This window comes from Halyomorpha halys, unplaced genomic scaffold, assembly GCF_000696795.3.
Source record: "Halyomorpha halys isolate HHAL.00 unplaced genomic scaffold, Hhal_1.1 Scaffold2238.1, whole genome shotgun sequence".
NCBI classification, from domain to species: domain Eukaryota; kingdom Metazoa; phylum Arthropoda; class Insecta; order Hemiptera; family Pentatomidae; genus Halyomorpha; species Halyomorpha halys.
The window spans coordinates 261,043-269,969 of NW_027108055.1; the positions used below are offsets into that span (position 1 = coordinate 261,043).

The following is an 8,927-nucleotide window of genomic DNA, read 5'->3' on the forward strand; positions in this document are numbered from 1 at the left end:
ATATATATATAGAGAGAGAGAGAGAGAGAGAGAGAGAACATTAGTAAATTTTAGTAATTGTTTTCCTTATTCCCAATAATTATTTATTCATTAACAACCAAACAGAGTCGAGGCAAGGAGTTTCACTACAGTGATCAGTTTCTCCCTGCTACATTTCATGCAAAGGAATATTAGAATTTCATCTCAATAGAAGTTTTCTCGTATAATAAAATTAATCTTAATTGAAATTAAATTTAATTTAAAAAGTAATCTTTTCTTTCGACATAATATTTATTTTTAGCACAAGTAATTACTACCTTTTCTTAAAAATGTCTGTGTTCAGTTTTTTTGGAAGTTATTGAATTTCTTTTTTTTCTTTTTAATTAATTTACTATAGAATTCTACATAGAAAATAAAATTTGATATATTCCTTCAATATTATTTGAATTCTGAAGAATTCATATGTCCATTTGTAATAATGTAAATAACAATCAAAGATGAAATGCCCAATGGACATTTTGTAAAAAAGCAATAAAAGAATTTTGAACTCCGAGTAATTGATAATGTTTCGTTGAAACGATATTGAAGAAGTTTTCTGAAAGCAATTTATACATACCCAAAAAAAACTTGTAAGAACATTAATTATTCGTTTTCATGTATGCACATAGTGCCTATTAATCCAATTAAATCCACATTTGTACATAAAAATATTTATATCTGAATACAAATGATTAATGTTTACGATTTTTTATGTATATAATTTTGTATATAATTTTTGAAATTTAATAAAATTTGATTGTTCATTTGAGTACAGATATTTTTCTTTTTTGTTACTGACTTATTTTTTAATACTAAAAATTGAAATGTAATTTAGTTTCGTACATGATATTTACTTAAATTAATTATCAAAAAAATACAACTTTGATGTTTTTTCGTGCTATTTTTTTTTTCTAATTTCTAGTTCAATACAAATCAATTTCAATATATTTATAATTTGGTAGATAACTATGAATGTAATAACAGATTCATTCAAGTTTTTGAGTTGCTAAATATTTTAGATGAATAATAAGTGTGATAAAAATTAGTAAATTGTAGTTAATTTAAATTATATATTATATAAAATATGGGAAAAAAAATACAAAACATAATACATATTTAATATGTGTATCAATAAATACGATATAAGATGAAGTTAAAACTACTACATACATATAAACGTGCTATATATGCTTCTTTTCCTACAAACATTTCTTAATACTCCTAATTATTACCTTTATATATTATATTATACCTGTAATTATAATTTATAAAATTCATATTACCTCTTATGATGTTGCATGGTTTCGGGCTAGCTTTGAACTGGCTGATAATACTCTGGATGACCCTGGAATAAGGGTAATTTTTATTTCTGCATACAATGGCCAGTTCAGGGGTACCATTGTCTTACACGAGGAGGGTCAGGAAGACCGGTTTAGGGGTCACATGGTGGACTTGCTCACTGGTCTGTCTTATGATTTGTTTCATATAATTGGTTCAATGTTGCTATAAAGTGCTGTGTGTATGCATGATGTGGCATCGGTTATGAAATTCGAGAACAGAAAATGTGCTGTAGAAGATAAGTTAAAATCAAAAATTTCCTTTGGATTAATATTTAAAAATATGTTTTAACCCTTTTTTAAAGGTATATGAAGCAATATAAAAAATGTAGAAAAAGTTTAGACACAATTTTCAACTTTTCCTTTCCAAAGAAAAAAAAAATTAAATAATATGAAACTCTCTTTCTACCCCTCAATCACTTTCCATGTTATTTTAAAAGTTGGGTAGTGTTCAAGTAAATGTTTTTTTACATATAATAATAATTATAACTAAATTTCAATTTTATAATATTCATATTTAGAGTGGTATCAACTCTTAAGAATAGTGTAACCGAATTTATTTTAAAAACTATAAAATACGAAAAAATTAAAATCCCTTATTCGGATAAATCTATATTGATTTTAAATGAGACAGAATATATATATACATACATTTTCGCCGTATATTAAAATGTATAACTATTTTCACTTAATCGAATATAATAGGGTTTGAGAACAAAACCTGCAAGGTTGTTTTTCAATTCTTTTAATATTAATAAAAGAAATATTAAAAACATTTAATAGGTCATTAAAAGGTTTTATTCCTACAAGTTTTTCTGTCACATGAAATATACCTGTACAGTTTGCATCAAAATAGTTATTCATCGTAGCTTCAAATTTAAGAATTATTTAATATTAGTTCGTTTTATTATTTGTAGTTCAGTTCATCCTAGGAGGAAAATCTGGCGGTTAAGCGTGATTATGATCACTTTATTGCACAACTGCTGTTCAAGAAGTACTTCCTTACCGATTACTGAACCCCTGACCTTTCCTAGGTTATAGCTGTACAGATATTCTTTTCAAATGCTCCTTTGTTCCTCCTGGTTGGGTGGTGGTTTTAGTCTTCCGAACTGCAATTATATTATATCCAAACGGAAATAATAGTTTTCATAATATTGATATTGATATTTCGATTCTGATGTTCGGAACATGATTTTTATTATCATCAAGTGATATACTTTTTTTTTCTCTTTCATGAAAAATCGATTTATGGTTTTTATTATACAAATAAATTTAGTGTGTTTCACATACTATAAAACATATAATATAAATCTGGATTTCGTTTTTAATTATTTTTTCAATCAGCGAGAGAAAAAATTAGGCACGCCCCTAATTAATGCCCACTTGCAATTTAAAACAAAGTATCTCTAAGGATAATGATTGGATAAAACAGAATTTCCATTTTAATTATAATGCTGTGTCGTTTAATATGGAAATGGTTTTATTTGTGCCGAAACAGGATTCTGAAAATTGAAAAACAAGGTTTTCATGTTTGCAAATGAGCATTTTGAAATGAATGTTTTCAAATATAACTGGATTGAATGGGGACCTGATTAATTAATTAGCAATGTAATTCTTCTTTTTTCGACTCCGGGAAGAGACGGCCGGAATATCATTTTGTTGCGAATGGTCGCTCAGTTTTTAATGTTCCTCATGAATAATGAAATGGACTACATGTGTCATCATGATGGATGTGATTTTATTCATTTCAATTCCAGTTTCTTTATTTATTTATTCAAATGGAATGGCCAGAGGCTTCTCTCTCGCTGTGTAATTTAGTCCATTCTTTCGCTGAAAAATTGCAGCAATATATCCCTGGCGTTTAATTTATTAACAATTTTATTTTCAGAAATATTATTCACAAATTCTACTGTTTTGTGATTCATCACTCGATATATAACTAACTCACTATTGCTATGTGTTGTACAGAACTCATTTTTTTTAAACTGTTAATTAAACAAAAATGGAAATCACTCTTTTTTATACTTCTATATCTTCTAATAGACGGTATGTTTTCGCATCCTTAAAGATACTAGTGGATTGTCGGGGATCTCTATTGTTATGTACTCTCTCGGGATTTAGTCAGGATGCCAGGATAATCGGTGAAGTCTATTATCCAAAATAAGTTAATTAATTAATTTATACTGAGTCCTGCAAAACTATTATTATAATTGGATTTCAAAAAGCTTTTTGTGTATTTACCAGTTACCAATTAAATATCTTTGTATTTAAAAAAATATTGTTACCATTAATTATATAATGTAATAAGTGGTGATATTGGGTAATATAGTAGTTTATAAGCTATGTCAAGAAACAAAGTGTTTATTTACATTCATATGATCAAAGGAAATTACAATATGATTGAAATGATTTAGATAATTGGTTTGCCATACAATATCGATTATTACATTATTACCTATTATATATCTGAAGTAGTGCTGAGTTGGTTGAGTTAGGTGGTGCGTGTAGTAGTGGAAGTGTCATCTTGTTCATAAGGGATGGCTTTCAGGTCTCATAGCTGTTCTACGGACTTTGTCTGGTCAAAGTGCATCTTGCCCTCTCTTTGGACTTCTTACTTCTGTAGCTCTACCACTTCTGTCTCTTCCTCTTCAATCTGTTCTCTTTTGCTTATGCCCCCACTGGTTTCAAAAAGGGGCGTCTTAGAAAAGTGTTTGGCGCAACTATTGTTTATAATTGACCTGCCTACCGACAATACACCGATACATATCACTATAATAAAATTTAGTATAGTAGTTGGGTGCCTTCCACATCTGAATGAAACTGGAGACTTCTGAAAACACATGAATACACTCTCTTTATGTTTACTCGTACAAATACAAGAGGTTCCATCTGATTATATCCACTACTTACCGCATGCACAAACATATTCTCTTAGGCGTACCTATTCAGTTGAACTTTAGAGATATGTGCTTTCAACTAAATGGAGGCTACGATAATTTTAATATGTGCAAACCCTCCAGTTTTGAAAAAAATATTTTCCTAACATCTTATGGTTATAAACAAATAAAAGACTTACTTATTAAAATTATAATTTGCTTTGATATTTGAAAAGAAACAAATACATAAAAATGTCTGGCAGCTACATAGGTCAGTATTGCTTCCTCACTGCTTTTGTCTTCCTATTTTTAATTATTCTGATAAAATTTTATTTTCTCGAAATTTTTATTTGGTAGGAAATTACTTACATTCCAGGGTTAATGTTTGAGCAGTTTGAGAATAACATCTTCGAAAAGAGCCGTTGATAAAATTCAGATATATCTAGAAAACAATTTTTCACTTTAGTAAATGAATGTAACTGGCGGATTGTGATTAAATAAGCGAAATTTATATTATATTAATTTAGTCATTTGTATGACTATATCCCCTCATAATCAACTGTTAAAAAATATATATTATATAAGTTATATCAACCATGTAACCACCAGGCCGATCTGGTATAAAAATAAAATAAAATAATAAAAAAGTTCTTGACATTTTTTTCAAAAATAATCAGCCTTAAACAATCTGAATAAGCCAAAAACCATGATTTATCACGGGGCAATTTTAACAATTTCGAAGGTACACGTTTTTTTCCGATTACATTTTTTATGTTCTATGATTTTTTTTTTATCATATTAAAGAATAGTTATAGTTAAATTTAAATAGAACAGCACTTTGATAGATCTTTTTGTATAGTTGGTAATATCCTCAGCCTGCCTTAAATTAAAGATATAAATCAGAAAGCCACAACCCTCTCCTGGATCAGGACTAAAGCTGTATTCGGGAGGTGATTATGATCATGCCACCAGGGCTTTTAAAAACGCCCCTGCGGAAGGAGAGCGGCGGAAGTGAGATATGCCTGTTATATATTTCTCAGCCCCTGTATAAACGGCCGGCTATTAGGGCTTTACACCCTCCACAGAGACAAAAACTGTCGCCTAAAGATTAGGGCATCCTCTTCTTATGTTGCGTCCTACCGCTTACACACCCAGTCCAAAAGATGAAGGATGGTTTTAAAACTCCCCTAAACTCTTCGCCTCTCCCTCCCCCTGTCTATGGATAAAAATCCCTAAGTCCTGAGGAATCTCTAGAAGATGGGATGAGGAGAGGACGCTTAGCCCTGGCACCGACTCTTATAATTATTCTCTACACGGCTTAATTAATCTGCCGAAGAAGAAGAAGGGTTAGGAAGGCGATGGTGGCGACACTGATGGCTGAGAGGGCAATCAGATCATTTTTTGCACTCCTCCCCTTCCTCAAGAACTGCTGGATATAAATTGCTATCCTCGGGGCGAATGATTGATCTGGATCCGCCGGTCCATTTGTTACGGGATAAACTGCTTAGCCATTTCTTATTCTGAGACTTAAGCCTGTAACGATATCTTTTCTAGCCTAGCTTTAGAGCTTTGGAGAAAAAGGCTTTTTTCCTCCTAATACCTCAATTATGTTTTTTTAGATACTTAAATTATTTTAATTGAATTTTCAAGCTGTAATATTTCATACAAGACATGTCTCAATATCCTTTCTCACTCAAGTTTTAGCGTAGCCCATTCCAAGAACGGTTTTAATAATTAACAAATAATAAACAAAAACAAATACTTATTCATTTATTCCTCTTCCTTTTTATTAAAAAAAAATATGAAACAGGATATAGTTAAGAATAGCTTAATAAATTAATTGTGATCATAATTAAATAAAATTTCAATCACAATAGTAATATCAGAAATTAATATAACATAGAATGATGTAAAGGAATTGAAATTCTTATCAACACCTTATAATGCCACAAGGCAATAAAAAGGAGAAAACTCAGTAAAAACATATATAATACATTTCATGTATATAATACATGAAATGTATTATATTAGTATGATGCAATAATTGATTAAAAAAAAAAAAATGAAATTCTTATGGTGACATAAAATGTTACTCAAAATTCGTAGTTGGACCATACCATCCCGAATGCACACTGTTTCTCCCTCTCTTCCCCCATATTTCTGTATATCACACATAAATCCTCGACTACACCAATAAAAAAAGGACCAAGGTTTACGGGGGGAAGTGGCCGCACAGAGCCAAAACGTTGTCTAAAGGTGAACGATTAAAGAATGTGAATTAAGTCACTTTTTTGGTTACCGTAATTCAGTATTTTTTCGGCTTATTTTTTTTAATTAGATCACATAAGAGTTTTGAATTCGAGTAAAGTAGTAATTAAAAGAACAAAAATAACGAAAAAGCCTTCATATGGAATATATGCAACCATTATTCTTGAGTGCCGAAAGATGCATAAAAGAAGGTTTCTGTGGAAAAGAATTGGAATAACATCAAAGTGATGCATGTGCAGTTTGATTTTTGCGTACCACCAGTCTGATAATTTTTTTCCATTATGCTTTCCCTCATACTATATTTGAGAACCATTCTATCAACATTTAATATATCCTCATCATTTATCTTTTAATGAATAATTTATCCCTTTTCAGACGGTTTCTTGATTTTAAAACCTAAATTTTCTCTAGCCAAAGAAGTGGCATAAATAAAAATTTCCAATAAATCTTTGTCTAAATTCCTCCAGAATTCATTTTTTTTTTTTTATAAAATTTTTCTAAAAGTGGATATATTGAATTTATAGAATACTTAAAAAATAATTTCCCAAATGCTTTGAAAAGACCTAGAATTAATTTTAACCTAAATTTACCTGGTATGTGAAACATCAATTAAAATTTATTTACTTATAACGTCTCATTCTGGAATTCTCTCCCCATCTGTATGCGTCAATCCTCCATCCACCTTTCCTTAAAACTACACCTATTCTTTCAACTTTTTTATAATGAAGCAAACTGGGCTACAATTAAATTGTAGTAATTTTTAATATTTTGCCTGACAAATGATCATAAAGCCTTTGTAAATATGTTTAGGGGACTTTTATCCCAATACAACACAAAATTATCTTTTCATAAACACATATATTTCTACATCTATAGATAATACATTTCTTGTCTATTATGATTTTATTTTACGGTATTATAAATAATAATAGGAGTGATCTCGATGGCCTGATGAATGCTCAGTTCTTACTGTTAGAAATTAAGGAAATTAGAGGGGAGGTAGATTAAAGAGGAGCCAATCAGACACAGACCTGCAGGAGGGCATTAAATCTGAGAAGGGTAGATCCCTCACAATTAGTCAATAAACAGGGGGTGTCTCTCCTCCTGCTTTCTTATGTCCTGGATGATGGCTCGGAAAGTATTCCTGAATCAGAAGGGGCTGGTCCGTGGGCAATGGGGTCGGGGTTCAGGCTTTGGGATAACCAATAATCGGCTTTTCTTCGGCAGGTTTAATGAGCAAGGACATGACGCAGGAAGGCAGGGAATAATCTTCTTACAGAAGAAACACTCAGATAACCATTAAGGTTCAAATACCCGGTTAAAAAAAAAATACAATTTTAGTTTTTGAACCATTTAGATTCAAATGGTTGCCGAATCTGATATTTACTGAACTCGTATTTTCTTGCATCAAACCTGATTCATTTTATGATAGCCACAAATACCTACCTTATTAGTGATGGCAAACTCTTTACATTTACTTTAGATTAGTTTAGAAAACAATTTATGAAAAAAGAATGCACAAATGGTGCTCAGCAACAACCTTGGCACAAATAAAAGACTGGTAAGATTAAAAAGTATTGGGATGGAAAAAATCTTATGGGTCCAGAGGTTTTGAAAAAAAAGTTTTGAATTATATAAAAATTACATGTTTGGTGTTTTACAATAATTGAGTCTATAGTTATAAGGAAATTACTGGCCGTTGACCTTCAATTTCTTTTTGAATATAATCATTACTGTTTTTCTTTTGTTACTAATCCAAAAATATTATTATTTTGACATCTTAATTTTATGTGTATTTCATATTTTACAACATTTAACAATATCTTTGTTTAGTTTTTAATTCTTTTTAATCTTTGTTCAGAACCTTTCGTAGGAACATTAGTTGTATATTTAAATATCTGACTACATTGTTGCATAGTTCAGATTTTTTGTTGCATATTTTATGTTTTTTATGGCATATTCTACTGTTTTCATTGCATATTATATGACATTTTCTGCTTGTTTTCAATATTCAAAATTCAGGGCTCTGTGTATAATGTGTGTTTTACTATGTGTGTACGTATCCATTTTAGAATCATTACATCTTGTGCTATGTATTAAGTTGTTTTCAAGTCTGATTTTTGTTTTGTTTTTTATTTGAAGAAACTTTGTGAATAACTTCAAGTCATGCCTACTTAATCGGTAATTTTTTTGTATTTAATGGATACTTTTGTTGTTTTAAAATTATATCACGGTTGCTGAATCAAGAATTGATGTCATATATTTGACCTAACTTAAAGAAGGACTTAACTATTTCAAGACTAAACATATATTAATAATGTACGTCTGTCTGAGTTTTATGTTGAGCTAACTTTATCACGAGGCCAATTTGTACCAAGCATGGCGAATATGCTTGAGAAGGTTCATTCTAGAATTAAATTAAACTCTT

At 30.1% G+C, this 8,927-nt stretch overlaps 1 long non-coding RNA gene across 1 annotated transcript in view; it reads right to left on the minus strand.

Moving 5' to 3' along the window:
* Positions 1-1,327, minus strand: part of LOC106691312 (uncharacterized) — a 44,033-nt gene extending 42,706 nt beyond the window's left edge. Inside the window, exon 1 of the long non-coding RNA XR_001344764.2 lies at positions 1,302-1,327. This is a non-coding gene — a long non-coding RNA (uncharacterized lncRNA). The remainder of the gene's footprint in view (positions 1-1,301) is intronic.
* Between the last annotated feature and the right edge of the window lie 7,600 nt (positions 1,328-8,927).